Source organism: Neopelma chrysocephalum, unplaced genomic scaffold, assembly GCF_003984885.1.
Source record: "Neopelma chrysocephalum unplaced genomic scaffold, ASM398488v2 Primary Assembly neopelma1_128, whole genome shotgun sequence".
Lineage (NCBI taxonomy): Eukaryota > Metazoa > Chordata > Aves > Passeriformes > Pipridae > Neopelma > Neopelma chrysocephalum.
The window spans coordinates 723,734-751,516 of NW_020897790.1; the positions used below are offsets into that span (position 1 = coordinate 723,734).

General features: G+C 47.0%; 1 long non-coding RNA gene across 1 annotated transcript in view; it reads right to left on the reverse strand.

The window, feature by feature from the left end:
* LOC113974951 overlaps positions 1-17,879 on the reverse strand; it is a 37,293-nt gene extending 19,414 nt beyond the window's left edge. Inside the window, exons 1-2 of the long non-coding RNA XR_003536707.1 lie at positions 17,686-17,879; positions 13,360-13,457 (exon numbers count right to left, since the gene is read on the reverse strand). This is a non-coding gene — a long non-coding RNA (uncharacterized LOC113974951). The remainder of the gene's footprint in view (positions 1-13,359; positions 13,458-17,685) is intronic.
* Positions 17,880-27,783: the final 9,904 nt, after the last annotated feature.

Sequence of the window (27,783 nt, forward strand, 5' to 3'; positions counted from 1 at the left end):
TCATCCCCTTCACCTCAGTGTGCTCTGTGCTGGGGCTGGCTGGAGAGGTGACTGCTGCTCACACTGCTGAGCGGGTCTCTCCTGCAATGCCCTGGTGCATCAGCACTTGTTATCCCTGGGTCTACATTTACCCAGTCACATGGTCACTGTCAGTCTGTTTTCTCTCCCATCTGTCTCAAAATAGCCCTAAAGGGAAGTGCCCCACATGAGAAAGGAACTTCAGTTGTGTTTAGAAAAGCGCTGCAGCGCAAAGCTGCTTATCCCAGGACTTGCACGACTGTACACAATGTGAGCAAGGGAATAATCTCACTAGGAAGATGCTGCTGCACATGAAAGCATCTGCCTGCAGCTAGATTCCATCAAAGAGCAGATCTGTGGATTGATTTTCCCAGTATGACATCTTCCATCTGCAGAGCGCTCAGAGGCTCTTTTATTGGCCCTGCTGTTGTTTGTGATTCAAGCAACATGATGAAACAGCTCACAAAAAGGCACTCAGCTCCCAAACACTGCCCCAGCAGCACAGAAAGGCCCAGGATGGGGTGGTGGCAGAAGCAGAGCCACGGTGCAGGGGCAAGGGAGGAGCACAGGAAATGCTGTGAGGACAGGCAACAGGAGCGGTGATGTCCCACGCTGGCAACTGCATTTCCCAATCTGTGTATTTATGGAAGCCCACCTCATATTCTGGGGACAAAGGCCAAGAGAAGCCCCTTGTGCCAGCACAGCTCACCTGAGCAGGGCACCAGGAGCGTCCCAGCTGCTGGCAGTGAAAGTTGGCATGTTCGGTTCCTCTTTCCATCTCTGCGCTTGAGCTCTCCACACGCTCGGGCACATGTTTGTGCAGTTTTATTTTATTTGCAATGATGTCACAGGCAACCTTTTGATGACTTGTGACCCACAGCAGGCCAGGTACCACTGGCTTATGAAACAATGAAAGGAGAAGAAAGTCACAAAGAAAACTGGAATAACAGTAATTAAATAAACTAAGCAACTAAAAGGACAGAAGTGGCACATAATTTCACAGTGAGCTGCCATGGATATTTCAGGAGGAGACAGTGAATAAGGGAGGCTTTTGGTGTACCTAAGAGATTTGGACACAGCAGAATATGTTCCCTGGGGCTGAGCACCTGAAGCCTGAATAGCCACATCAAACATTTTTGGGGCATAGCACACAGCATGTCAATTTGCCAGGGACTGGGCTCTGCCACAGGATATGCTAATAGTGCACAAGAGGTCTGAATGCATCCCTGGAGTAACCACACAAATTTACATATCCTTCTTCAGAAATGGATCTTATTAGATGGCCTGAACAATGTATTTAGCATAAGTGTGTTTTTATGTCCTCAACCTACCAGAAAGCCCTATTAGATCATTATGCTGCTGAAATGTAGTCCCTTACATGTCAGAGAGAAGCTATTCCTGGGACATTCCCTCTGCTTTTAATTGATGGGAAAGGAATATGTTGTTCCCCAAAAGCATTTCTTACTGATTCACTTTTCTTTATCATCTGATTTACAGGTCTGATCTTGACTTTTCACCACACCCAGATCTCCCATTGACTTCAAGGAGCAGGGCTCTGTGGGGGCAGTGTGAAAGTCACTCAATAAAGGTTTTCAAGAGGAAGCTGCTGAATTCATCAACACCAGAATTTACATAGATCTAAAAGATGCCAACAGGTTTGCTATGGCAGGTATGACGGGCTGTGTCAACAGAAGTGGCCTGATGCCGTGAAGAGGGGCCATGAAGAAAGGCCCATGTGTTTGCATTGCAGTGACAGTCCTTCTCACTCCCCACGGGCCGGCACGTCCAGTGCGTGCACTGCCTGCGTCAGCAGGCACTGCCGGGAGGGGAAGGAGCTCCAATAAACACCACTTGTGGCTCAGGGGGGACTGTGATGTGTACAGACACAACACTCACTGCACAGTGACACCAGAAGCCGAAGCCTCTAAGAGAAGCCAGAATGCATCGTGATTATGTCATTTTCTCCACGAAGAATTTGCCAGACACTTAGCTCATCCTCAGCTCAAATTAGAGATCTCTTGTGCGAGATGCTCCATAATCACAGAAAGCATGAGCTCCCTTTAGAGATGGACAAAACCCAGGAGTTACAAAGGGCTACACAGACCCACGGGCAATGCTGCAGCAAGGGAAAGCCTGATCTTGGAGAGACACTGGGACACACTGAGGCTTTTTCATCTGCATCCTTATTACATGGCACATCCACAGCAGAGTGGTCTTGTGTCTGCATAAACCTAATACTGCAGTGATTACTTATAAATACTGCTTCTGTAAGATTTGGAGGGGAAGAAATCTTTTCCTTCTGCTGAGGAGAAAGAGAAATTACACCCTTGAACAGCATAATTTGTATAAACTATTGTGCTTTTTATCCACAGCTCATCTGCCAAGTTCTCTTGTTTGGGAGGAGCCTGCGTGCGTTTTGATGTGCAAAGCAGGATAATGGATCACCATTATTAAAGGGCTTACAAATTGGGCAGGCAAGCCCCAGGTGAGAGGTCACTCTGACTGTACCAAAGGAAAGCTTGAGCTGAGTGAGGAAGCTTGGGTTTGACTGAGATGACAGGGAAAAGAGGTGTGCTCTGCAAGACTGCAGGTCTGTGTGTCTGCACAGAAACCAGCTACAGCTCTTGGGTTTGTTCTCAGTTTCTCACTCTGCCCTTTGTGGAGTGTACTGAACATGTGTGACAACACAGTTCCTCCCACCCCGGGCTCCTAATAAATCCAGCTGCTGAGAGAGGAATGGGAAAAAAGCTCCTCATCCTGTGGGGCTGGGGTGGGGTAAGGAGCAGGAGGGAAGCTGTCTGAATGACATGGGAAGCTTGAGCTGTCCTTCCCAGAGGGTGAAGTCCTGGGATGGGGATGGAGCCACAGCTTCATTTGTTCCAGAGAAACAGCCCTACACAGACGGCTGGTTGCCCTGGGTGTTTGGCTGAAGGGTCACATCATAATAACAGCGACGATACTTGTTTAAAGTAGGACAAGTGTTGCAGCTGAAAGGGATGCCGGCCCTTAGGAAAAAAAATCCACCGTTGTGCCAGGGCAGGCAGGCAGAGCTAATAAACAAGACTGAGGTGTCAGCTTACCTGCTTGGAGCCTATTGCTGCTCCCCAGTGCTCAGGCTGACATTGTCACCAGTATCAGGGGTGGAAAACACAGGCTTCAGCCACAAGAGAGAAGTCTCATGAAACAAAATTGGAAAGAGGAATCAACAATTTGGGTTTCCTAGAAGGCTAGGGAGGGCCTTAATCCAGCAATTCCCAGAAAATGGTCTGCAGTGTCACTGGCTATGGTGACAGCACTCTCATCTCAGAGCAATCCTTGCCTTTTGCAGCTGAAAATCCTGCAATTATATGAGATTGTCACCTTCCATTTTAAAGAAAGAAAGGAAAAAGAACCACCTTTGTAGCCCACAGGGTTACAGAAAGATATTGAAATGGTTGACCCCTGAATTCTGAAGGCTGATTAGCAAACAAATGCAGTTCAAAATACGTAGGCTAAAATACTGTGTCATATCAAGTTTACACCAATTCTAGGAGCTTTTTGAGGGCTCTACTTGTAATTTCTGAGTGTGAGGGTTTAGTTACACCGTGCTGTATAACAGCTATGCTTGTTGTCCTAAAAATTCCCTATCAAATACACTTCATTTACAAGCAAAGAAATGCAAATCTAACTCCTGACTCCTTGCTCTTTGGCCCCAGCCATGCTCTGGCAGCAGTAGTCTAGACAGGACAATTTGGGATGGCAGCCTTACTTAAGGCCTCTGGAGGAGCCTCAGGTACACATAAGCTTTCAAGCTTTTGTGTTCAGCCCTACCTTAACCCAAACCAGAGAGGCTTCATTTAGTTTTTAACTCCTTCCCTTCATGGCCCTCACACAGATGTCTTCCTAGAACAGAATACTCTCCACCCCTACACATCACTGTTCTCCAAACTGCCAAAAGCTTTGCCTATTTTTCCTTTACATTTCATCAGACTGTGGCAGTGAAGACCCTCCTCAAACTCTCCAGCCTGGATGCAGCACAAGTCTTCCTCCTCCTCCAGAGTGTCCTGCAGAGGCCAAAAAAGCCAGAGGGATATTGGAAGGTATGAAGAAAAAAGGGTTGTGCCATGGAGTACTTGAATAATGTGGTACTATCTTGACCACTTGCAGTCTTACTCAACCCACTGCTATGATGTCCTTTTCCTCCAGAAATAGGGAAGTCTAAGGTGACACTGCTGATGAGGGATTTACAGTGGCTGCAGCAGCAGGAGAGATGAACAGATGGGGCCCCTCTCACTTAAAAAGAAGACAACTGAATGGGAACATGCTGGATATTTGGAGTGAAGCAGAGAATGCGATCAGGAAATGATTTTTCACTTTGTCCTGTAACACAAGAAGTAGGCAAAAATAATGGCAATTTTTAGAGCATAGGTGTGAAATAGAAGAGTCTGTTCACCCAGTGATGTGTTCTGAGGCTACTGTCTGAATGGGACCATCATTCTTTCTCACTTTTTTGGTGCATCCTTTACCTGTGGAACTCACTGTCACAGCCTAAAGTGAAAGTCAGAAATATAAACTGGTTCAAAAACTACCTGAAAGAATTCAAAGGATCATCAAAGACTAGTGGACATAATAGTGCAAATGGAATGCTATTGTTTGTTTTCTTTTTTTCCCCTCAATCTTTTCCTGCCTTCCTATTTTCCTTTCTTCAACCCATACATCATTTCCTGTGACACAGTTTTCTGTGTTACTCCCGTGCTTTTCTTTGCCTTTCAGTCATAGGGTGCAATTATATTTCACAATAATTAAGAGCCAACAATAAGGTTTTAGGATGTGATGAGATGTTTTTCTTCAGAAAGCAGATTTCAAGGTAGCAGAAAGTTTGGCAGAACCATGCATTGTCAGCCAATAGAGCAAATTTGTTGTCCCAAAAGAATGGGTTCGGCCCCGGAAGTGTTTCCTGAGTGTTGCAAGTTTTTGTTCATTGGACCTTTTTTTATTTTTCAACTAAATGCGTCACCGTAAGTTGGATGTCAAGTACTGCTGATCACTAGGAAGGCATGTGACCATGTCACCGGAATGTGTTTGGTGCTGGATCCATAAACTCATAAACATTTGACCACTGTCTCTGCACCAACGTGGTCATGACCAGAAATGATCCGTGACACACAAAACACTCGTGTCCAGCCCAAGAGAGAGCTGTTAACTGCTGTGTGGCAACATGGCTTCCTGTGGGGAAGAGGATTCTCATAGACCCAACAAAACCAGCAATGATTGTCTGTGAAGTCACTAATTTATTTATCTCTATTTCCAGCACCCCCACAGGGTGGTTTATAGTTTGTGAAGTACTAAACAAACACTGAAATACACTTGGGTTTTACATCAGTGACATTAACTCTTCTCCATCCCCTGCTCCCCATCACTGTTCCATGGGTTTGCAGAGATGGGACTGGCTTTAGGAAGTGATAATAGAGGAAGGAAAGGGCACGGGGAGATTGCTTGCCCCAGGGAAAAACTGTAAATCCTTCAGACAGGAGAAGGAAGTAGCATGCCAGAAAACAAGAAAACCTTGTAAGACCCTCAAGTGTTTTGTCTGAGGCGGTGTTGGAAATGAATGCTGTTCTTTTCCACAGCAGAAAGAGAAATAGGGTGGGGGAAGAGCTTTCTGCCACCAATCAGACACAGGTGATTTGTGAAGGTGCAGCTGCACGGCCTGTCCTGCCCCAACAGCTCGATTTAGCGGAGAAGCCTCAGCAGTGAGAGGAAGGGACTTGATGCCGTTTCCCTCAGCTGCTGAAGGACAAGTCTACCTTCAGCACACATGCCGTGGCCATGAGGGCGACCATGGGTGCTGCAGCCCTGCAGCACTCAGCACGGTTCAGTCACTTTACTGCTGGGGCAAGAAGGTCCCACTGTGAGGAGAGAAAACATGTAGAGAGGTTTTTTTCCTGGGAGGCAGACGCCTCAGTGCAAAAGAGAAGGAGGAAAAGCAGGGGATGCAGTACCAGTCCAGCTGTGCTGGGGCGCTGCTTCCCAGCACAAATCCAACAGGTCCTCACAGACGACAATGATCCCCCGGCAAGAGTCAGTGGGGAAGGAAAGCCAGCCAGGGGGTGCAACCTTTCTGTCAGGGCCTCATGCCTCTCAACTGAGCCTGCTGAGCCAGAAAGATGGGAGGGAATTAGAGAGTGCTTTTACCTTACATTTGATGAACAAATCAAACAAACCCCTAAAAAGCATGTATTTCTCCAGGAAATGTGAGTGCTCAGGTCTGCAGACACAACTGCTTTGTTTCTATTGGAAGGCCAATAAAGACTTCTCCACAAACAAGCACACATGAAATAATGCCAGAACACAAACTGATCTCTTGTTCTCTTAACTTCTAAGTCATAGCCAAGATTAGGGTGGATACCTAGGAAGCTTCATGGATAATCTGGGTACTGTGCATCCAACACTAGCAGCTTGATGTCTAATTTATTCTACATCTTAAATGCAAAACCTACACATTGAGCTGACAGGTGGTTTTGGTTGCCATGTGTGTCAATATATTTTATTTATGCTCTGCCAGACTTCCCAAATGGTTACAGAGTTGTGTGGATCAGAAGATACAATACAGAGAATATAGAGACCGCTGGACAGATTGGAAGTTTCTGATAGAGGAGGTCACTTTGAAGCATCTTGCAGCACCAGGTACTTACTCTACCTCCCTTCCCATCCTAAGCTACATCAGAGGGAATAGGAGATGCTGCTAGCAGAAGTCTGCAGGAGGATGGGAGCTGAAGTTCAAGGTTCTGTCTTCCCTCATGCCTAGGTAAAGATCACAAATCCGTGTTTAATCATTCCCTACACCACAGCAATCGCCCCTCTCAGTGTGCTGTTCAAGGGTCTCTCCCTCTCTGTCAGGATGAAATACCTGCTCTTGCTGCCTCGACAGCCTACAGGTGCTGAGAGTTGCAACATGTGTCAGAAGCCAGCACTGAAACCCTCACTCCCCTGATGGTATCACAGCACCAGCAGAAGGGCTGGAGGTGATACGGAGGAAGGGGAAGCTGACCTGGGAGGTCAGCAGCTCCATCCCACTAAGAGGTGGCTCTGGGAGAAATGAATCACTTGAGACCCAAAACCAGCAGAACAGGACTTGAAGAAGTGCTTTATCTCAGGCAGGTGACCCAAACAACGAGCTGTAAACTGAGTCTTTTTCTCTCTCCCTCAGACTCTTCTGCTGGAGCTGCCCTTCCCCATTAGTTGTTAGTGGTCTATTTTACCCCTCTGCCTCCACAGTCCAACAGAGCTGTCAGGAGCAGGACTGCTGTCACAGCCAGCACGGTCCCTGCTCACTAAAGAAAGGAACAACCTGCTCCTCTCACAAACATGGCATTCTCAGAGCAGTATCTTCTGATCTAACTGTTCCTCTCCACTAATATCAAGCTGAGCTGAGGGTAAGACTTCAGATGCATGTGGCCCTGGTTTGAGGGCACATGGCACAGCTCGTTCTTACAAGTTACCCTGGGGAGTGACCCTGAGCATTTCTCAGATCTCACAAAGAGCTGATGAAACCAAAGGAGAAGCACTTCAGTGGGAGGGTAAGAGATGTAGAAGTGGCTCCTGCTGGCTTAGCAGCCTGCTCATAAACATGTTCTCAGCAGAAACAAGAGGCAGTTCAAGCCTCAGTCTGCACCTCACTAAGGACATTTTCTGGAGGGCTGACTGGCAATCCTTGCAGCCACCACCTGTTCCCTACAATATGACGTTCCCTCTCAGCTGTACCAGCACACTTGCTAGTGCAATGGAGACCAGTTACAGTAGTATGAAAAAAGTGATATCAACTGAGATTAACCCAGAGGAAGATCCTCTGCTACAACTTCTATAATCCAGGCACAGGTTGGATTTAAGAGCCAGTGGTTTGGAAGAAGCCCCTTCTAGGACTGACCAAGTTGAGCTGACGGATCCTTTGACTAGCGTCCAGGGCTTTTTCAGTTCTGACCCTCTCCTTTCCCCCTGGGACAAGTCACAGCACCGCTACACAAAGGTGTGGTTACTTGAGGAAAGGCTCAGCAATCCAACACAACCACCCTCACCCACCATGCTCACTCCTGAACTGTTCAGACAGCCAAACACAAGCCAGATTCACCCCGGAGCTGGTTGGGTCACAAATCTGTGCAAGTAGGAAGCTTCATTTATTTGGGTACCTTTGGAAGTAGCTTGTCTGTACAACTCTCGTTTGGCTCTCTTGTGTGAATGCATTATGAAACAGCCTTGTTATACACGCAGGTAATATTGTATTTTTGCCTCCTTTCCTACACAGGACAGGGCCTGCTCTAAGGATGAATCAGAGAACACTATTGTCTGTAGCATCCCAACTTCAACATCTGCTGAATTTGGACAATAGTGTGTAAGTGAAACAGGAAACTGTAGGAAGAGGAAGGATTAGGGCAGCCAATTGCTGCCCTGAGGACCTGGCAGCTCTTCTGCCCTGCTGGGTGAAGGCATGAACCGGAATTGTTCATGTTCACTAAGGGTTGCTCACTAAGAATGTGTGCACGCACCCCTTTTCTGAATGCTCATCTGCACGGCCTTGCACTAGGTCTGCAGAAATGCAGGAAACTCAGTCACCGAAAGGAAGGAATGGAGGGTTTTTAAGCTTAGTGTTTACCAGCCTCAGTTTAGTCCATACAACGTGGACCAACATCTCTGAGTTTTTCAACAAGAGACTTGCAAAAGACAGAGGTATCACAGGGATGGAGGGCACAGAAAAGCTCAAGGATAATCTAATAAACTTAGGCTGCAAGGTACTGTTTAAAGAGTGGATTGCAGCAAGGTCTTGAGATACACTCACATTGAAAATGAGAGAATTTAGACCAAATGCTGGCTCAGAGCAACCTTCTTCCACTACAGCTGTGTCTTGCTCACTAAAGAATGAGAAGGAGAGTCACTGGAGCATCACAGACCTACAAGACAGTCAGAACCATCTGCAGTTCAGGTTGCTACACTAGCTGAGGAAGGGAGTGTTTTGTTTAGCTGTAGCCAGGGTTACAGTCACCTATAACTGCACGTTTCCGTTTTGGAGCATCGGTGGGGTAACACAGATTTCCTTGATGCCACAGGCCTGTTAAAACACAATACAGTTATTTAGTGCACTGGTGACATAGTGCTCTCCGGCATGGCAGGGCCCGTGTGGGCCAGCGTGCGAAGTGAAGTGTCACCAGAGGTTTATGGGAGGAAGGAGTCCTGCTGCTCGCCTACTTAGGAAGGCAATTGGGTAAGAGGTGTTTGACTCTCAGTTGCCTAAGCACAAAGAGACCTACATTCTCCACACATGGAAACAACTAGCCCCAAGAGGGCCTGTGTGAAAGCCCCACAGATTTGAGGGCAAACCACCCAGCGCCTACAGCACTGAGTTTCTGTTTTACATGGGGGGGTGAATTTACTTCAGTTTGGGATCTCCGGCTGGAATTAGCCAAAGCCTTAAAAGACACAAAAAAATGACCAGCCTGGTTTGTGGCTTCTGCCTTTACTCCATGCAGGTCCAAGCTTGCTGCAGAGCTCTGATGAGGTAACCTGCCAAAGCACAGGGTGAAGGATACAGTAAGTAGAATATAACGACTTTATTACAGTAATGATCCAGCCAGGCAATGAAATTGCTGCAAGTGGTTAGTTCTTTTCAGTATCTTTAAAGGACAACTCCTTGAGCAGGTGCAAGAGAGTGGGCGTAGGCTTTGCCCCACTGATGTCAGTGGGAACGCCCAGTTCCTTTTGAAGCAGCTCCTGTGTGGAAATGCTCCTCTGCTCCCCTCCTGGGACCGTGTGAATTCTCAACAATCTGAGCTGCCGTTTAGCTGCAGAGGTGACTGATTTACACAAAACCGGATAGCAAGAACTTCCTGAGATGACCCTGTTTTGTGAGGAGATTCTAATCTCATGACAAGTTTGTCTAGCCAGATAATGACAGTAATTAGCCAGGAGGCAAGAAGGTGGATCTAGGTATTCTGCTTCATGAGTAAGAAGGATGTTTTATGGGAGTGGAATTAGGAGGAGAATGGAAACTGCTAATATCCTCCAAAACGGAGTTGGAACAAAAAACACGGTGCTGAGGGCTGCTCTTGGGACTCCCCAGCCTGCTCTCCTCCCAGCATGGAGACACTCAGCAAGGAAGAGGTCCTTTTCCAAAACGAGCCACTGCTGAGCTCGTGCTGCCACTTAATATCAGCAGCATCACCTTTGTCATTCCTCCTGCTGCACAACCCAGTTGGAATGAAACATGGAATGGGGGACAAAGAGGACTAGCGCAATAAATAAATAAATGCCAGCATTTCAGATACTCGATACAATTTGCAGTGGATAAATGAGTAAACAGAAGAGGCAGGCTCTCGGAAAATACCATACTCCTTCTAGGATACAATAAACTGAAAAATATCCCTGCAGTTCCTGTGCAGCTTGGTAGGGGCTTGCCTGCTGCAGCAAGGGCACATTATCACCTGTCCTTATCTCTTGTCGTTTCCATTCAAATATTTGCAAAGTGGTAACATACGAGGTAGATAAGAACCCACAGGAATGGAGAGAATAGAGTACTTAATTCACAAGTGTATGGATTTTTTTCTCCTGGAAAAAAAAAGGTCTTTATAAAGCAAAGGTGAGATGTTCCTTGCAAACAGGTAGCTCTGGTGGTATCAAGTGATACGCTTTTTTCTTTCTGGGGTGCTGCCAGACACCCTGAAATGATAGAGTGGAGAGGAATGTGAGATTTCCCCCTTTCATCATAATGGTTACTTTGAAGCCTAATTACAGCCATTTAAACAGCAGCCTATTAGCCATGCTACTGCTGATGGCTGCACCGAAATGCACAGCCTGATGGGAGCTGGCTGGGCAGCTCACACATGGCACTGCAGCTTGGAAAGGGCAGGGAGCAGCGACAGCTCCGGGGCCCGGCAGCCTCTGCCATGCCTGCTCCAGGGCTCTGAGCAGGGCAGGAGTGCCAGGGGATGCACTGCAGTGGGACCCAAGTGAGGTGACACTTCATATGCCATGAAGGCCAGTGCCAGGCAGGAGCTTGGCCACTGCTCCTCAGAAACTCCGCAGTCCAGGGTTGTGTCAAAGGATGGTTACATGAAACCAAGAGACACCACAACACCTGTGGCTCTCCCTGAAAGCCAAGCACCAAGAGCCCCTGCTGATAGACACTCATTAACCTGATCCCCACCACTACTGTAGCTGTGACAATCACAAGGCCTGGTCACATTTGGTGCTGCATTTCACTTGCAAGACTTCTCCTCTCCAATATGTTTCACATTTTTGTCTCTGTGCACTCCAAAAAACAGGCAGCTTGGCTTAAATCTTGAGTGTCCAAGCACTTTGCCTTTTCCTGAGAGAACTGTGAGTGGTAACCCAACTCTAAAATAAAGGCCTAGCACAATGGTGTTCCTCCAACAGTGGCGAAGGAGCAGAGAGCTGAGAACACCGACTCTGTTACAACCTCATCTTCTAATATGAGTTATACCAATTTCTGCACAGTTCCTCATGTGCTTTTCACAGGTGGGCCACCCGGCACAAGGGAGGTACTCACCTGGTATAACTGGAACACCTGTTTCTACTTTAAGGGGGACGTTCATGAGCTGGAGATCTGACACTAATGCAGTTGTTGTGCATCTGGTCACACTGTGAGGTAAGTGAAACCAGCACGGTGCTACTTTACTTGTTTGGTTATAAACTGTGGCAGTTCAGCTGCTTCGTGACCGACCGAGACACCCCTGCAGCGGAGGCGGGATCCTCTGAGGGCTGGAGCAGGGAGCTCGGGCAGGAATAACAACAGCTGTCCCAATACAAAGTGTTCCCACTTGTGAATCAAAGCCCTTACTAAGATCCTGTCATGTCCAGACATGTTTAATTCTTATTCTTGCAGACATAATATGAAGGCAAGGATCCATCCTTTTTCAAGTGCATCTTTTTTTTTTCCTTTTTGCAATGGGAGAGGAAGGCAAAGCGAAACATGCACTTGCTGAAAGGTTGGAAACAGGAAGTTCTGTTTGATTTGCACATTCCCTGTTTCTGATGAAAAGTAGGAAATATAAATCACAGCCTTTTATTTCAAATTTGGCACAAAAATTTGCCTTCGAGGTAATGTCAAATAACAGACTTCACACTGCTTCGAATTAGGCTGATGAGGAGTACAAGGCAAAGGCTCAGTTCTGGGAGCGTTTCATTTAGTTACATTTCCCCATTCAAATCTCATCTTTGAGAAGCCCATAAAAATAGCAGTAGTAAGGTAATAAATAATAGCTATTTTACATAATTTTTACCTATAAAATGCATCTTCCCTCTTAGTCCCTCACATCATCCTAGGGCTGGGGAAAAGCACTTAATTGAAATATTTCTATGGAAAGAAAACAAACTTTTTTTTAAATTATTGTTTTCTCCTGTTTTCCTTTCCTCCCCTTATATAGTTTGGCCTTTAATCTTTTCTCGTCTCCTGCTACTTCCACCTAGGAACACTTCTGGTTATACTGGAAATTCAGACAAAGACATTTAGCAATCCAGAAAAAAGCATCAAGTGACTTTACGTTTTAAATGTGAAAGAACAAAATCAACTTGAACAATTCAATGGACCCATAATGAGTCCAACAGACCCATCAGGCCCTATGTCAGGCGCATGCACAGAAGTTTTCCTGAAAAAAGTGGATTTTGTTAGAGGTGTTATTTTTTTCACTACAGTTATTCTGGTCAAAACTGCATCTCATTTATCTGACTCATCCACAGACACAGAGGGATTCCACAGCAAACTGACACTTCCCACATCTAGTGGGAGGAAAAGAGGCTACACGGACTTACCTGAGAAAGGAGAATTTACAAGCTTGCAAGTCGTGACCACCTAGATATGTCCTCATCCCCACTGGGATCATAGATAAAGTTTTATTTTACTCTGCCCTTGAGAGCGGTTGTGCACGAGCAGCACCTGAGCATAACTGACTCTGTTGTTCTCCTTTTGTCACTTTGGGAGCAGTGCTCCCTCCAGAGTGGACTGCTCCTGCCACGTGAAGTTAAATCCCTGCTTTATTCCCTGCACGCCTGATGTTTGTGCAATGACAAGGAGTAACTGGGCTTCACATAAAAACTTCATGCCATCACTCCAAATGTGGATTTAAAAGCAAGTACTTCACATTACTGCTCTTAAGTTTCCACTTCATGACTGTCACTGTGTTGCATATTTATTTAGGAATCTATAGTGTTGCAGACAGGGAAAAAGCCCAGAGACCTGATCACCTGCTGTCTTGAGAATGGCTATGAATGACTTCATGGACCTGAGGTGAGAAACTGCTTTGCAATGTGACCTGAACCCCCTTGGAGGAGCTGCAAACTATCAGGAAGCCTTACCCCATAAAATCAGTCTTGTACCGCATATGAAGTGCTGTATTCTGGTTATTCTGCTCACGTTCAAAGGCATCTCATTTCAACTATCTCCATCCTCCAAGCTGAAAAAGAAATATTGGATTTAATCTTGAGGGACAGGGCCTATACAAGTTCTATCTAACTACTAACAGCACTTAGGATCAGTGGTTTCTAAAGCCAAAATGGAGCTGATGTGTGGCTGCACTATTCTAAAGATCAGACTAGTAGTTCTTCCGGATCTGCCCCATCTTCTGAACACAGCACTGGTAACAAAGTGCCTCCTCTCTGAAGCAGCTCAGGAATTTTGATCTGATTTGGTTTTTCAAAACTTCACAAACATGTAAGCGCAGACCTGTTTTGGAAGATACACACAAACGTCCCTGTCCAGCAAGCTGAAACAGAACAATTCCCAGGATTTCAGTAAAACCTTGTAACAATCACCATGTAATTGCAGGAAGGTTTGGGGCCAGTAAAGGAGCATTTCCTGAGGTTAATTCCAAACAAGCTGTTCTTTGAGCAGTGGAATTAATGAGTCCTAGTTCACTGGGCACATCTATCCTTTGTCCCTTAATCTCCTCACCACAAAAACCTCTGCCCCTGTGTCAAATGTAGATGAAATTTGTCGGTGCCTTCAAAAGTTATTAAAAGGAGACTGATAAATGATGCGACAGATAATACACTTGTGCAGGCTCTCCTCCTCCAGAATCCAAGCTCAAAATGACCTGCACAGCTTCTGCCCAGCCCAGCAATTACCATTGCTCACAGTAAATAGCAACACAATATAAACAACGTAAATTCATTTGCATGCAAATATGACACTGGTGTTCCATGCACAAGCATAATTTATGTTGTTGGGGCTATAATAATTCCCTGATTGATTTTAATAACTATTCCTCTTAGTGATACAGGATCTAAGGCTCCAGGGAGAACTTCCAGTACCCAAAGGGGCTACAAGAGAGCTGGAGAGGGACTTTGGAAAAGGTATGTAGTGACAGGACACGAGATGCTGTCCCTGCCCATGGTAGGGGTTGAAACCTTGTGAGCTTTAAGGTCCCTTCCAACTCAAACCATTCTGGAATTCTATGATGACTGCTAAGCCTAACAAAGGAGATTACAGACAAAGAGGAAAGGGTGAGACAAGTTTTAGAATCAAATACCAGAAGAATTCCCGAATCTGGCCATCTGTAAATAACACAGTGAAACTGCTGTCACCAGCAGCATATGGGTCTTCCCTCCTCTCATACCCAGGCATTGTATGAACAGCTAAGTGAGAGGGAATCATCCAGAAATTGTTCCCTCAGTGAAACTTCAACTAGAAGAAACCCACCCAAACCGAGATATTTTCTGAAGAATTTGCCCAACTCCTGTGCAGGAAACATGTAGTTCATCAGCATACAGTACAAGTATGTGGTTAGGGAGTAACTTTAATGACCTGGCTTGGCAGACCCACAAAAGCCTGAACATCTCTGAAAAGGTTGACTTCTAAGCTCTGATTCCATTTCCTGAATGGGAAATCACCCTTTTGCGTTTCTGTTCTCCTGGTGGTTGCTCAGAGGGCTTTTTTCACTGGATTTGTTTTTAAAAAGCCTGTGTGTTCACACTTCCCTTTTAACGTGTATCTATGAACTCTCATCTACGCACTGCTGTGGAAATGGTTGCCAAGAACGAAGAACTGTGACTTCAAGGAGGAAACACAAAAAGGCAGATGTCCATCAGCCTGGCCACTCCTGTCATCATTACACAAGCAAATTGCCAACACTTATGCCATGGTTTCAGAGTTCTGGACCGAGATTCTACAGCTGAAGTTGCTGAATTTCAAAAGGCTGACTTAAAAGTGCATTCCTAGCTCCATCCAAGTTCTTGAGCTAAGCAATATGACCCCTTACATTCCATATGAAGACCCTGGGGTTTTGTTCTACTTGACTCTAGCCAAAGGCTGGTATGACTGATCACCTCCCTGCTGCTCATGTTAGCAGAAACTTCTGCCCACGTCCAAGTACAGGCTAATCTTGGGGCTGGGCACGGTGCAGCTGGCCTTGGCCTTTCCTGCTCTAAGTCCCTGTCCCATGCTGAGCCAAAGCTCTTTGTTTAAATTTAGATTTCCTGAGGCTTTGGTGTGTGTGTGCTCCACCTGCCAAAGAGAATGCAAGCAAAATTTGATTCCCAGTACCCGGTATTGCTGCCCTAACACAGATCAGCCGGTGTGCATTCACAGTTACAGCAAGTGGGGCCATTTGTCCTCCTCCGAGTCCTTTGCTGGCTTAGGTGTTGTATTTCCCTTTTCCTGTCACCATGCAAAGCTTCATTTTGATGGTTTAGGTAAAGACATGCCAGAATAAAGGGGCTGCTTTCATGAACAGCTCACAGTGCCCAGGTGGGAAGAGCCACGAGTGCTTGAGAGGATGAAGGTAAAGAAATATTCAGATTTATCAAAAGGAAGAGTACAAGGTGAGGAATGTTGATGTTGAGCATTTGCCCCCGTGCAAGCACTTAGGTGTGTTTACACAGGGGGAGACAGTCTTCCCAGTGCAAGAGAACAAAAAGGGCAGTTCTAAGGATATGGATACAAAACCAGCCCTTGGAAGCACAGGTAATCTGTTCCTGTTCCTCAGTACAGCTTCTGAGCAACAGCCTCCTTGCCACACATCAGGTGTGTTTCTTAGCACTTACACCTCTCTCCACTCTCATCCTTTTCCTCTTCCAGGAAAGAGCTTACAGGACAGAGATCATTAATCTCATTTTACAGACACAGAAACCGAGGCAACAAGGAAGCTTAAACCCTGAGTAATAAAACCCATGCCAGCCAGTGAGCCTGGCAGTTGCATTTCTCCCCCTGCTGAAGGTTTCTGTGCATGGAAAACCACAAGCATGAACAAGAAGCACTCTCCTCCCAGGTCCCAGGAGAGAGGATGCTTGGATTTCTCACTCCCAGAGGATGGTGCAACCCAAAGGCACATGGAGACCCAGTAGCCTTTGGAAGAAGCCTAAGTTAATGAAGTTAGCTCTATCTGTGATCTTTATCTAAGTCACTCTGATCTCCCCACACAGCTGCAGGGCCAGGACAGCCCTGTCTGCAGGGATGCTCCGGGGATGAGCCCCCAGCTGCCAGCCAGTGGAGAGCAGGGGGCAGGGGTGTGTCTGCCAGTGCAGCCTTGGCACAGCTGGCCCCACTCCCTGGCCCCAACCAAACACCAAACCACGATGGACTTGCAGGCCTTACAAAAGGAAACATCACTGTCACCGGGTCAGACGACAAGTCAAGAGGGCTGAAAAGTTCAGCTTCTCTCCATTTCCCTATTCCCCTTTGTTCAAAGAGTCTTCATGCTTACATATTCAAAATCCTGATGTTTTTGCAGTTGCCATTGCAAATGCAGTTTCTGCGGATTCACAAACTTCCATTTTTCCAAAGAAAACAAGAACTGATTAGTTTTGGAAAATAAAACAGATTTTTTTTTTTCCCTTCTGAGCTTTTACCTAACAAAGCAAACTATGCCACTGGATCTCCCTGTTGGACTTTCTTTAATTGAATAACAGAGCAGATCCTCATTGAACTCCATCAGCCCCAGTACACCCCTGAGGGCAATGTCCCCCAGTGTGCACTGCCAATCCCCCTGCAAGGTACAGCACAGGAACACAGGACTTTAGGGACCTTATGACTGCTTAGGTCAGAGAGGATAACAAGGAGGCAAACAGTGCTTATAAAGCAGTGTACTGCTGTGGGAAAACCTGGCTTAATATTGACCTGACTTACACTGAAGTGTTTCCTGTTGGGGTAAGCAGCGGTCTGAGTCTAGAGAGGCTGTGCAGCTGAGAGAGAATGACTTGCCTCCGAAAGCTGCAGCCAATGGAAACAAGTGGGTTTGTACAAATGGGGCTTCAAGAGATGATTGTAACAAAAACCTGAGATAGCACCTAACAGGCAGAAGTACAAACACACAGGCAAGCACCTATATAGGGATGCAAGAGCTGATGGAAAAATCAAGATGGAAAAATGTGGTTTCTTCAGGCTCAAGTGAGGGAGAAGCAGCTCTTGTCTTTCCTGTGTTAACAGTGCTGAGCTGTGCCTTGCAGCATGTCCCAGCTGAGGATCCATGGAGCAGCTCAGCCAGCATGCTTAACCAGATTTTCCACCACACCTTTGGGCTGCAGCACGCTGTCATTATATCATGCATGCCTGAAATATCTCAGTGAAGCTGGGATAAAAGAACCAAGGGACCTGTTTCTGACTTTGGCCGGAGCCAGGAACAGCTCTGTGTGGCTCCTGGGGGGCTGTTCTGGAGGGGTGAGGCCAGCCAGTCCCCCAGCACCTACCTGCTGTCTCTCTGTAAGCAAGACCCAGCATCTTGGCAGAAGGGCTGAACCATCGCAGGGCAGGAAAGTGTCCACATTGTTATGGGGCACACGAGGCCTTTCCTTCGCTGGGTTCAGCCTGTGACACAGAGAGTCAAGTCTGCAGCCACGTGTGGGCCAGAGCACGCGAGCATCGAGATACACAGGTGCTCCTGGAATTCCCTTGCAGACAGACTGCAGGGCCAGAAAGAGAAAAAAACCCACAACCCAGACAACTGCAGAGTCCTTGGCCAGTGCAGAATCTGCTGGGCTCCGGGAAGTGAAACAGCAGGAAAAACATGGTGACTTGTGCGCAGCTTGAGAGTTGGCCTTCAGCAGCGATGGGTACCTGCACACCTCGGGAAGTCCCGCGGAAGCCAAGCTCCTGTACACACACCTGTATTAAAAAAAGATCCCATGGCCTCCCTGCTCCATCACCCATGTTCTGAATGGCCCCTCGCTTCACAACAGTTTTCAATAACTTCTGAAAAGTTTTGGCTTCTTCACATTCATGGAGAAAAGGGCTGGGGCTTTTGCAGCTTATTTTTTGCCCAGCCTCAGCTTCAATTATTAACTTGTCTTATTCTCCTAAGACCCACACAGCCTCCTCAATAGAAGAGCATAAGTGTTTCTATAGGATGGGCCCTGTCATTTATATCAGGAGATCATGTCTTGCACTTTCCTCATTCCTTTGTCCTGAGTAATACCTTCTCCTGCAAATAGAAAAGGGAGGGAGGGAAAAAAGGAAGTCAAGCAACTCCTTCACTGCCTCACAATATGTTAATATCCCCTGAATACTTCTTTGGGGCTAGTTTGAGCCCAATCCAATGGCTTTGCTTGACCAGGACCAAAGCCTTATTTCAGCCTGCAGCTGGGTTGACACAGTGCCTTTGATCTCCTTGCAGGACGTTCGGACCACTTGTAGCTGTCTGGCTGCAGCACTGTAAGAAAGAGCCTGGCTGATTAGTTCAACCCTTAGAGTAGAGGAAGCTCAGGCAGCACCTCAGCAACACTGACACATCCAGGTTAGTCCAGCATCAACTACGTGTTTTGGCATCTCCAGGTAGAACTTGCTGGTGCACAATGCACCATTCTTCTCCCATTCCCAAGTTGAAGCCAGTAAAAAAGCCCAACTTCTGGGTTGCACTAGAGCAGCCTTGTGCTGACAGAGGTATCATTCCTGACTCTGCCTATCTCTGCAGTCTCCACTTCTCCACTACCATACTCCCTTTCTGTGGGCTGGCTTTACAGTGCCTGTTTCTGCTCCACCTCAGATGTACTTGTCAGGTGGCTTCACCAAGACCCTACCAACTCTACTGCTGCTTTCCTTGCTTTTCAGTGGCATCCAGCCCTGGCTCAGAGTCTTGACCTATTTCCTCCACACCCAGACTCATGGCAGTTCCTCACTGTCTCCTGCTGAAACCAAGAGCCCACTATATCCTGCTTCTGTCCTCCCAGCAGGGCTTGTTCCTCTCACTCACCACATTCCAAGAGCATACCTTAAAAAACCCCAGGGATTTGCACACAGACCCAATCCCAGGAGAAACAAAGAACAAACAAACATCAGGACTCAGTACATTGCAAACTGCCCAGGTAAACCCAAAAAGGAGTGCAGTTATCTACCTGTACTTTCCTGCCTCCCCAACAGAGAACAAGAACTTAATGGAAATTTGACACTCTTTGTTATTAAGAGCAGTGGCCACTTCATTAGTTATGCTGTATATTTAGTTCCTAATGCATATCTGTTAAGCACTTATGCTGGAGGTGAGCAGAGCTGCCAGATCTTGCAGCCTCTCAAGTGGTGAAGACAGTGAGTTCACAGGAGGTGACGGGACCAGATCCACAACTGCAGAGCAGCATTATCAGAAGCCTTCAGCACGGGCCCAACTCTGCCCTGTGGAGATCAGTGGGGAAACACCACAGTTAGTGACTTCAGGGTGCACTCTCGGCTTCGGAAAACAATCCGTAGATTTCAGCAGGATTTCTGATGTCACTCGTGAAACTGGGACCGAATGATGTGGATACGCTGCACCTGCATTTTGCCTTAAAGGATCCCAAACTATTTATAGTCCCTTGCATTTTACTTTGAGGCGTGTTTGGGTGGATAAGCAGCAAGGACAAAGCCATATACCTGTGTCACCTTACTGCAAACAAAGATACCTTCAGTAATGTGCAGCGTGGAGGGAATGAGTGGGCAGGTACCCGCACACACATGTTTTGTGTCCTGTCCACACTGGGCAGCCTGGAGAACTCTCACCTCCCAGTGGATGTTCTCCTGCCACCTCAGCCAAGCGAAAACACCCCCAAAGACAAAACTCCAGGTCAAATAAAATGCCTTCTTTTATTTGGAACAAAATACTCTGTTTCTGTGAGTGATTTTTTCATTTTACAAGAAATGAAAAAAACAACATTTAAAAAACGAATAATCATTCTTAAAGTAAATGAAATATTTCTGGATTGAAAAGGGTGAAATTAGACCTTATTGCAACACTTCTTTTTTCCTGGACTAACTTCACAGATTTGCTAGACAGGTATTGAGACCAGAAGAAAGAAAAGCAGTATGGTCCCCAATAAACCTCCCAGCTGCAATCACACTGTCAGACCAGCAGCCAGGTACTTTACTAATAACCCTCACTGCTGATCCTAGGGCAGAATTTCCCCTACAGAGTCTCCCCATGTGAGATTATATGTTAATCAAAGGAAAACAACCCAAGTATTAAACGGTGTTTCTTTACCTCTAAAACAAACACACAAGCCTTCAGATCACACCCATTGTTTCACATACCTGAACGTTCTCACGTGAACTGCAGTATCTCCTGCAGCTGCTGGCAGCAGGGAGGTCACTCGGGGTCCCTCTGCTAACCCTGAGCTGCACAGCACACTGGCTGTGCTCCCTACGGGGCTCGTGGCTGTCCCATCTCACTAAACTTCCTCATTTTGCACCAGGTCCCACCACTGAGAAAAGGCGAGAAATCCCAGATGGTACCTCTGATATTGTACAGCAAAGGAAAAACCAAGCAAGAAGCCCCTAAGCCCCTCCTTCTACACCACAGGCTTTCCAGAGTGGTTCTGAACCACCTCTGAGATCCCTCTACCTTCAACATCCAAACAGCTGCTCTTACAGCAAAGGCCATTCTGAAAGGTGCCCTGGCTCACAGACATGCCCTAATATGACAATGGAGAGAGAGATTTTGTTTGTTATTTACACCAAAGGACTATGAAAAACCAGATGGGGAAAAGTCACCTCTGTGTCTGTTAACTGAGGCAAAGTGACAGTTAGAACAGACAGTGCAGGACACAATAGGTCCCACTAATTCCCGGGGTTTCCGTAGTTTGTTCCTCCTCTGCTGCTGGGAAATGGTGTCCAGTTAGAATATGAGGCCTCTGGATATTTGCTCAGGATTTCTAGATGTCCTCCAGATGAGCCAGGGCATTAGCTCTTCAGAAATCACAGCCATGGCTGCAACACACATACAAACCATCAGCCAGATTACCCATTTCTGAGTCGCTGTGAGAGACGGTACCTATTTTATTTATGTGGCTCTCATTTGGGTGCCGGCTGGAGTCCCTGGAAGCACAGCCCTTTACTGGGTACTTGCAGAGAGCAGGGACCAAGAGAGAAGCTGGGGATCCTGCCTCTAATGATGCCTGAAAGGAAGAGGAATGGTTCAGCAGCAGTGCAGAACACTGGGCTAAAGAGCCTACACCAGTCAGTGTCTGCCATCATGTGTCTCAGGGTCTTCTTTAGGGAAGTTGTACTTTGATCTTTGCAGTCAGTGCCTTTCACTGGAGTTCTCCTTTCACTGGCTCTTTGATTTTAAAGCCATTTATATTCCAAGCCAATCAGTACTAAAAATAGGATTCCTTACTAAGAATGGCACTGGCATTACTCACTTTGTGCTCTGTTCTCATCTCACGCTCCGTTTCCACACCTCCGGCTGGAGGAGTGTGCTGCAGTAAAATCATCCACAACTATGTGCTTCTGAGAGCAGGTTTTGAACCTTTGCCATCCTTTGGAAGCTCCCACTGCTTTTTCTTTCATGTGCTAATACAGTTCACTGGCTTATCTCCTTTCACATCCTTGGGGCACACCTCTTCCAGACTGTATACTGACAATCCAACCAAGTGGGAAAAACACACAGGAGATAGAGCCATCCCCTTCCTCCCCCTTGCAGTTTGGGCCAACCTGCAGCTCTCAGCTGAAAGGGATGCTGTTCTTACTTGCACTCAGGAAGAAACAAGTTGCTCTCCCTGGAAGCTACTGCATCCTTTGGCTTTGACCATCAGCTGCTCCCCTCCAAGTGCTCATCAGTTACTAGCAAGGAGGCTTTCAGGCTTACCTAGTGGGAGGGACACTTTTCCAGCTCCGTTTCAGGGATGCTGAGCATTTCTGCAGGGTATCACTCCTCCTCAACATGCCTGCAAACCAAAGTGTGTGGGAGGTGGGACATACCTCTGGTCAGGTCTAGCTTTGTGCCTGAATGAATCCTATATGGGGCTTTGGGGTTTTTTTCCCAGCTTTCTCTTGAGTTTTGCACATCACTTTCAAGTGTAAGAACGTGTTTCCTCCTGCCATCCATGTCAGAAGTGCAGCCAGTGCCAGAGCTGACTGTCACTTATTTGCTCTGATAAGGGGTTAAATATGCACAGGTAAACCTGGGCGTATGTTCATAATGCAGGTGGCAGTGATACTTTAAAGGAGGCACCTTTCTTTGTTCCCTTAATGATTCATTCATTGGGAGTGTGGGAATTAACCTATATAAATTTTTGCTACTAAGGAGATACACCTAGATCCTGAAATAGTGGATGGGTGAGAACCAGTTGCAGGGACTCTGCACCTTGTCCTGGTAGCACAGAAAGAAACAAACCCACAGTGGTAGGCTGGAAATAGATGACTGCATGGCACTTCCCATGGCAAATTCTCTTTACCTCCTGTTTTCCAGTGACTCACTAAAAATCCTACAGGACTGCAGAAGACGCCTCTGAGAAAGGCCTGACTTGACTGAGACCTTCACTGGGACTCTCTCTTCTGGAGGCTAAACTCTGACAGCTGGAATTCTAACCAATATGGCTCAGACCAGGCAGTGAGCAGAGGCAGCCAGACTTTGGTTGCACCAGCACTGGGAGGCAGGTGTGGGATTGCATCAGGAAGACAATATGAACAGGGAGGTTGGCTTTCCAAGCCTGGCTCAGTGCCCCCTTTGTACACTGCAGCTCATGCCTCATCAGCTGGGAGGTGGAGAAGAAACAGTTCCGTATTGAGGGCACATCACCAAGGGAGAATTTGGCTCCCTCCCCCCTAGCCAGAGGGGGATAGAAACTTCTCTGGGAGGCTGCACAGAGTGGCATGAAATCTCCAGACTAACTCCTGTGCTCCTCGTGTTTTCTGATTCTGTTGGAAGAATCTTAAAGGCTCAATGAACAAGAGTTGATCAGAGTAAGACTGCACACGAGCAGGAAGCACGAGGCACTGGCCACTGCCCTGTTGCTGGTTTCCTACAGCTCTGAAAGGAGGTCACATAGTGCTCCTGTTGCCTAATCTCTTCAAGGAAGGCTCCATAGCCCATAGCGAGATAACACCCCAGACAGTGCAAACCTGCCTGCACCTTGCTGGAACCCCCAGCCAACCTTCCCCTCACCACAACAGCCATGAGCACACCGCTTTGGATAAAAAGCAGGGAAGAGCTTAGAGAGCACAGGCCTGAAGGAGACAGCAAAGATGTCCAGGAGAGGCATCCCCATCCCACTGTGGCTGGGCCAGGACATCAGAGAGGTGCTGTTACACTAACAGGACTCTCAGTGGTCACAAGTGAATCACACAAGTTAAAAATGTGCACGCAGAGCTGAGGCTCATGGGAGATCCTGCAACTGTCATGTCTTTGTCCATGCCAGGGATGAATTCCCCACTTATCTGTGCTGGTTCCCTGACAAAGTGAAGTACATTCCACAGATCTGACAGGGGTGGTGAGAAGATGATGCTTAAAGATGTGAAGCACCATCAGTCTCAGCCTCCTAAGGCAGGAAAAGCAGAGGGCTGGCGTTCATGAGGAAACACACTGCAACACATGCTCAGAAGCGCACATGTATTGAGGGGAACAGCTATTCACACACAGGGCAGTACCACACTGCCTACAGCACAGAGTATAGCTAGAAGGAACGAGAGGACCCAGGAGGCTACAATCCAGGCAGAATGACTCCCTCTTGGTAGAGCAACACAGAAAAAAACCACTACCAGTAGTTCTTTCCTGCCCAGTGCCCAGGCCCCAATCCCCTCGGTCTCTGCACTGCAATTAGCCAGGTGAGCACAGCACTGTGTCCGAGGGCTGGCAGGGAGTGTGCTCTGGGAGGCCAGGCAGACACGCCATGCCAGGTCACGGTAGAAGGTGTGTGGGCACAGCAACCCCATGCAAAGCACTCTCTTGTGTGGCATATCCTGTTTCTCCCAAAGACATGTACAAGCCGCGCTCAGCCGCGCTCGTGGGTGATACCATCTGTTTAATCAGTGTTCTCTGTGCTACAAAGTCATCCCAGATACTTTGCATTGGAGAAAGATTTTCCAATAGTCGTTAGAAAAGTAGGGGGGTGAAGAAGCAATTGTCAGGCTTCTTTTGGCATAGGTCATGGCATTAGCAAACTGCCTCCCCCCAAGCCCTGCTTCCTCCTGCCCTGGTAACTGTGAGCCTTCCTACATTTCACTTTGGGAGCTACTGCATAGAAATATTTCATAAACAGGCCTGAGGGTTTGTCTGCTTCCTGTCCTACTTCCTTCAGAGCACACGAGATCAGCTGGGCTGGAATGTTGCCCCATATCCCACTCCTGTGCTGCCTGCATGGGAGATGGGAACTTACCTCCTGAGGTGAAGGATGACTTCTCACTCATGGTCTCAGGCTCCCAGCTTAAGCCATGCTACAGCTGGCAGATGGACCACTCAAATCATGACGTTGACTCTAAAAATCAGGAGGGGAAACAGAGTTAAGTCTTGCTATTTTCAAAAGTCTTCAGGGTAACATTTAAGTCGTATATCGAACTTCATCTCTTCTGGTCCTAGGGGCCATAAATGTCCTTGCTCAGAAGAGGTATGTGAAACTTTAGGTTCCCAGGCCATGCCTCTAAGCCAGAAGCCAGTCCTTTGTGTAATTAAGCATCTCCAGAGACTGGGGCCCTGAAGGGAGTGGCCTGGTCTAGTCCTTTCACAGTGCCAAGCAACCGTGGATACTCAGACCTGATGCACACATGTACAATTACTGGCAGAAAATACTTTGAGCTCCCTCCAAACTTCTTACTGAAACAGTGCTCATATAAAAGACCAAACACTACCACTGAAGCACCATGGCTGATGGACAGGTTCACGGTGAAGTCACGAGTGCTGATAACCCTGCACAAAGCAGTCAGTCTGAGACAGCCTTTCTGAAAGGCTGGAATGCTTTCCATAAAGTTATCTGCAGCATCAGCTGTTAATCAGCACAGACCTATTGATTTCATCTTCCACTAAACAAGGGGCTGGCTCATCCTTGTTTTGGTAGATGTTAGTCTGCGATAGTCCTATAGCCATGATGGTGGAAGACAGTACAGCTTGTAGCACTTTTGTGCTGTTTCACTTACCGTTCCACTCTGTCACCAAGCTTGGAGCCCAGGGAAGGGTTAATCCCTTCCCTGCTTTTGCCAGGTAACAGCTGTTCTACTTTAAGGATCCCTGGATCACCCAGGTTTTGGTGAGGTAAGTGGATGTCCTTGTAGGAGCTCTTGTGGGAGGAGCTTTGGAAAACCAGTCAGGACTGGTCCCGCCAGCCCTGGGAGCATTCCTGCTCCCATGATGATGCAACTGGATCCAATCTCCTGGCAGACCAGCTGGCTTCTTTCCAAAGAGCTCCCTCCAGACTGGCTTGCACGCTGAGCCCAGGGGACAGCTGTGATGAAATTTGAGCAAGGGGACAAAAGGCTTTCGGCCTTCATTAAAGTTGGGAACACTTGATGAAGATAAAGTTTGTTATTAATTAGCTCCTCCCAAGAAAACACAAGCTGCCTTGTTTTGCTGTGAGTTTGCCATTCCGTGGAGGATCTCCCCAGCACCAGCGAGACCGTGGATATTGAATCACTGTGCTGAACAGCAGTGCAATCCCTTGGGATATGTAAGTGGGATTCATTTAGGGTCCGTTGCGCAACACTGGCGTGAGGTGGAAAAGCACAGAGTAATTTCAGTGGCAACACTCATCCTACTCCCACTTAGGATTCAGCATGTAACAGCTTTATGTGACACGTTCTGCAGCAGAGCGGGGACTTAAACACATCCTGAAGATGAAACAGCCTAATAGTGAGCACGGTTTAAGCAGACTCAGAACCAGATAAAACCAGAAATTTTAGCAGAGAAAAGGATGTAAAGTCCAGCCATGTGTTCAAACTATTTGCCAGATGCACCAGCAAGGCCTCAGTTAGCCATGTATGTCTTCTGAACCAAAGGTGCTTTCAGCACAAGCCAAGATAATCTCAGCAAAAAGAATTATGAAATGCTTTGTGTCAAAGCAGAATTTTTCAGACCCCAGCAAAAGAATGCTATCTTCTGAACACTGCTCTTTTCCTTGAGCTCCCCCTAAATCTGCGACAAATTTCAGGCTGATAGTTCTGGGACCCAGGTGTGACAGGGCTGATGACTACCAAGCATCCCACCATCACTCCTCAACACCCCGTACCAACTTTTGCTGTGAGTTTTGCTAACAGACACACATTGTTGAGTCTTGCACTGCTTGCTCATTAGCATTGCAGTAAGTGATTTCTTATGTAAATCGTGCCAGCCCACAGAAAAACCAGTTCAATTCCAGTCTGCACTGCTGGGATGGACATAGAACAGACAAGAAGAAGTGCTAATGATCTTTTATTTCTGGTTGGTTTTTTTTTTAATAGAAAACCAAGGACAAGGCATAAAAGCAGTCATTGCTCATCTTCCACTGCAAGCAGAAATCCCCTCACATCTGCACAGAGACCTTTCCAAACACAAAATTCCCCTGGCTATCTTTTTGCAGTCACCAAGCTCGCACCTCCAACAGCAGTTTCTGTGCACCTAATTAGAGGTTTGAAACTGATGAGCATTTTTGTCTGTGGATCTCATGCCTTCTTTCAAATCTTAACTTTATTGTCTAAAGGCATAGATACATAGCTAATGGCAACACATCTTTTTTATGTGGTGTCTCGTAAACTCAAAAGACTCAATGTGACTGAGAAAAAGAAGTGTGCAGCCATGCTAAAGGGATCCTTTTCTCCTTACTGCTGCTGCTAGCAGCAGCTTCTCCAAGTCCTGGGAAGGATTTCTGGCTTTATGCACACCACAGAGTGCTTCACTGCATCAGTATTCCCCCAAGTCTCTCTGCCAGCACACACAGGGAAGAGGTGCTTCCTGCTGATCCTGCTAAAGGCCCTGAAACTGGTATGCACTGGCACTATGATGTGCACTTGCACAGCACACGGGCCATTCCTGAATATGCCTCACTGTGCTTTAGTGTTCTTTGCTATGCCTTTCCTTAGTAGTTGTGGTGATATGAGAGGTATTTATCAAATGTAGCTATTAAAGAGCTCCTTCATAGGTGATAAGACAACTCATGGGAATTATCCCAGTTAAGTCTTTAAAACTGAAAGGGAAGTAACTATTTTTCTATGGCAGGGGTATCTGCTGGGGAGTCATGATGACAAATCCTGTCCTCATTCTGGTCCACTTTGCTTGACTCTGCTCCCTTGTCCTTCCACTTCACTCCCCCTTCCAGCCAAAATCCCAACTGCTGCTCTCTTTTCCAGGCAATATGCTAGCTTGTCTACAACAACTTAAAGGATTAAGACACATCGCTGCTGTTCATGTTCTTGAAAAGCTTTCATCATAAATGAGAGGGCCCGAGACCCGACAGGACATTCGTTGCCCTAAGCCCTGGGTTGGTTTTGTTCCGCTCTGCTCCACCCAGGAGGTGTCTGCCTTTCATCCCCAACACTAATCATCTCCGGGCATAAGACGGGAAAGTGCCTTTTAACTGGAAGGAGCCAGATTAAGTCTGAAGGCAATGCAGACAGATATCAGCCACACTAACTCTGTGCCTACC